This window comes from Egretta garzetta, unplaced genomic scaffold (assembly GCF_000687185.1).
Source record: "Egretta garzetta isolate BGI_Z169 unplaced genomic scaffold, ASM68718v1 scaffold418, whole genome shotgun sequence".
Taxonomy (NCBI): domain Eukaryota; kingdom Metazoa; phylum Chordata; class Aves; order Pelecaniformes; family Ardeidae; genus Egretta; species Egretta garzetta.
Genome location: NW_009260492.1, coordinates 54,080 through 58,314, shown reverse-complemented (window position 1 = coordinate 58,314; position 4,235 = coordinate 54,080).

The window sequence follows — 4,235 nt, the reverse complement described above, 5'->3', positions numbered from 1 at the left end:
CCCCCCTGGTCCATGCCCTCTCCTTGCTCCCACACCAGGGGGGAAGATGGGGCTGGGATTTTAGTCAATAAAGATGAAAGGAAGGGAGTAAGCCTGGTTCTTTGAAACCACAGCCTGATTCAATTAGTCCTGTGTGCACATGAAGACACGGGCACGCACGCTCCCCTGCATAGCAGGGGCCTGGCTGAGGCCCCCAGCAGATCCTCTCAGCCCCTGCTCTGGGCGCTCTCTGAGGTTTTAACTTCGTGCAGACCGAACACCCAAAGGATGTGCTGGGCATCGGGGGGGGCGGAGGGGGGGAATGGACCTGCCAACCCCCACGTGCAGCTCAGCATCGATCCTCCCCACGGCCCTGCACTTTGGCAAGCCGGGCACCGCGACACGCAGATGGGCTGGGGCCGTGTCGCTGACTGATTCGGGCCTCATGACCGTTAGGAGGGATTTTCAGGAATTTTTATTTCCCTGCCAACCCCCACGTGCAGCTCAGCATCGATCCTCCCCACGGCCCTGCACTTTGGCAAGCCGGGCACCGCGACACGCAGATGGGCTGGGGCCGTGTCGCTGACTGATTCGGGCCTCATGACCGTTAGGAGGGATTTTCAGGAATTTTTATTTCTACCAAGCAGGTGGTTTTGGAGTGGGGAAGGGCATTTAGTGTTTGGGTGTCACTTCACCCCATGGCAAGGTAACGGACACCCTGCTGCAAACGCCGCGGGATGGTGGGCTCTCACCTCCCTGCTCCATCCAGCTGAACAGGGTGTCATGGCAGAGGTGACCCTGCAGAGATAGGGACCCACAGCCAGCATCCCCAGACCTTGCCTGGAGCCCTGCCACGCGTTTGGGGGACAGCTGTGAGCCCCCCGCAGCGGGGCTGGGATGTGGCTGTTTATGATGCTCTGAGATGGTCTCCTGGGCTTGTCCAGGCTCCCAACCCCTCTTTGTGCCAAACCAAGCCTGGCCTTGCTCCTGTTCCTGTCAAAACCCACAGCAGAGCCTCTTCAGTTCCTGGTGCAGGGTGAGATGAAAACACGGCACATGCCAGCTGCATCGCTGCAGGGACAGACCCTGCACCGCACAGAAGCGGAGCTGCTTTGTCTCTCTGCACCATTTGCAGGGCAGGAGCCTGCACAGAGCAGCCGTGATCCGCCTGCTAGCGGAGGGGGCTTCCCCAGCCCGGGGGGGGTGGTGGCAGGGCAACCCGGCTCTGCAGCTCCGCCGCTGCCTGGGTGCAGAGCTGGGGGAAGAGGCAAAGCAGCTTTTGGCTGGGGCTCTGCTGGGAGAGCAGTTGCCTGCTCCTACCTGGAGGATGCACAACACCTTTTCTCGCAGTGGCCTCATGCCTGGGGGCTGCCTGGGACCATTCCCACCCACAGCCCCACTCCCAGCCAGGATGGGAGCACGGGGATGCTGCAAGAAACAAGCCAGCGAGAGCAGAGATGGGAGGAGGAGAGACGTGGGCGCCCCAACGCTTGAAATTGCCGATTTCTCTGGGTAATTGCATGGGCTGAGGCGGAGATCTTCCCGACGGGAGTTTTGCTAGACAGAGCTGAAGTGTTTGTCTCCCGCTCCCAGCGCCGGCTGTCTGTCCCTTCCGCTCAGCTCCGCCTGATGCCCATGGACGGTGACTCACCCTGCCCAGGCCACCGCTCGCTGCATCGCTCTCGCTCCCGGCGCGTGGCTCCCTCCCACCCTGGGCGCTGCAGCCCCAGCTCACGCCGCTCACCCAGCTCTTCTCCTCCTCCGCCCCCACCTCCCATCTCATGGATGGTAGGACATGGCCGGCACCGGTGGCCCTGCACGTGAGCAGGAGGGGCTGTGTCCCCTCTGCCCGGGTGGGTGACGAATTGCTGCTGGTCCGGAAAGAGCAGGTGGAGGGACCTGGCAGCCCTCGTCACAGCACGTCACCGCGTGGAGAGCAATCAGGGCTGGCAGCGGAGCATAAATACGCAGCGCTGCTCCAGGGAGCCCCGTCGGTCCCACCATGTCGCTCTGGGAGGGGATGCTCTGTCCCCGCGCGCTCCAGGGCAAGAGCTCCAGGGACATCTTCCTCCACGTGGTGACCCCCGACCGCATCCCGCAGTTCACTATCCCCTCTCTGGACATCCATAAGAAGCACAGGCGCTCAGGCAAGGGGAAGGGGTGGCCGGCAGGGGTGGCTTGGAGGAGCAGCTCGGACCTCGCAGCGGAGGATGAGCGTGGCGTGCCCGGCTCTAGCCCATCCTGCCCTGATGCTGGGCTCGCTGCCACTGTGCAGGCTCTCCCAGACCCCACCGCTCGGGCAGCTCTGTCCCTGCCTCATCTCCCCAAGGTCACCACCCCGTATGGCTTTGTCACCCTGGGGCAGAGCCCACAGGTCACCAGTGAAGAGGTGTTGTTTTTTCACTCCGGCTCGGGTTATCCTCGAGGTTCTGCTGCTGAGCTACGTCCCAGTTCCCAGGAGGAGCCGGGATGCTGCAGACACCCTGGGGTGCCTGTTGCTGGGGGCGGTGGCTGCACCCGGACGGGTGGAAGCCTGAGGGACAGCAAGCAGCTGAGTCCTCATGCCACCGGCCACAAGGACATCGGAGGCAGCCAGGCCTACGGGACTGCAGCAGGGCTTCCCCTGGCCAGGAGATGTGCCAGCCCGCTCAGAGACATCCAGGTAACGGATGTGCTGGGAAGCAAAGAGGCAGAGAAAAGGGAGAGGAGGCTCCTGGAGGTGGGCTACCAGAGGAGCAGCTCCAGCCTGGAGCTCCCTGCTGCGACACCCAGGAAGAATTTGTTCCAGAGGATCCTCCGGAGGCACCTTGCCCACCCTCGGTAGCGCAAGCCTACAGATTTCACTCTCCATTGATCCTGCAAAGCAGAGAGGGAACCCTCAGGACTGGCAAAAGAGGGTCTGGGCAAATGCCTCGTCCCTGCTCAAACACGAGGGCACCCGCTATGCCACTGGACCTGGAGGACAAGCATTGAAATGGCATTGACCTTGGCAGGGGCATCAGCCGCGCTCTGCGGCAGGAGAGCCCCCAGGGCCGGGGGCTTCGCCGGCCGGGGCAGGAGAGGCAGCGGTGAAGCTGTGCGAGGTGTGGGGGGGGCTGCAGGTTTGGAACTGTACGGTGTCTGAATAAAAGTGAAACCATTTCAACTGACCAGTGCCCTTGCCTTTTTTCTTTGCCTGTCCCAGCAGTTAGGTACCCAGGTACCCATAGGATACTTTGGCACACCCCAGCACGCCCTCCCATTGCACCCCCTCCCATTGCACCCCCAGTCTCAGCAGCTCCTGCTGTTTATCTCTAGGTGACAGCAGGTTCTTGATGGACTGAAGCTGCTGAAATACGGAGCAGGACACTGCCCAAACCCCCCAAGCCATGAACTGCAGCAGGCTCGGAGGGAAGAGCAACGATCACATCCATGCTACGGCCGGTTTCCAGCTTTGTGGCTGTAGGCTGGGACATTTGCACGTGGTGGGGTCCCTCTCCCAGCCAGGACCTCTGCTTTCAGGACACAGCAGCTTTCCCAAAATAGTTTCCTGAAACCAGTCCACCGGGTACAGTTGCCACCCGCTCTTAACCAGCGGTGATAAAGCGAGTTTCACATTATTGGCCATGCTCTCATAAATTGCTTTTTGCTTTTATTGAGCAGCAGAACCTGCAAGGCCAGAATGAAAGCGTTTATGGTCAGCAGTGTTTTGGGGCCAGTGGAGCAGAGCCTCCTGGGTCAGCAGCGCTGGGCTGCTGCCACATTCCCTTCAGGGTTCTTAATTCTTACTGAGGATCCCTGAGGGGTGGAACTTGGGGGGGGGTGGCTGGTCCCAGTCCAGGAGGGCAGGTGGAGTGCAGCCAGCTGGGGGGCACTGGGAGTCAGCTGGTGAGACCACACGGAGCGGGCTGCAATCAGGCTTTGCATCAGGGCCATTAAATAAGGAGTTAATAAACTCTGTTTGAATCCCATTCCTGCACGGTCTGGGCCATGTCCTGCTCTAACTTGGTGGCTTGGTTTCCCCCATCTCTACAACTGCCTGACAGGAGGCTGTAGCGAGGTGGGGGTCGGCCTCTTGTCCCAGGGAAGGGGCGATGGGACGAGGGGAAATGGCCTCAAGTTGTGCCAGGGCAGGGTGAGGTTGGCCATGGGGAACAATTCCTTCCCCTTGGGGCTGTCAGGGGCTGGAAGGGGCTGCCCAGGGAAGGGGTCGAGTCCCCAGCCCTGGGGGGATTTAACAGCCGGGCAGAGGCGGTGCTGAGGGCCAGGGTTTGGGG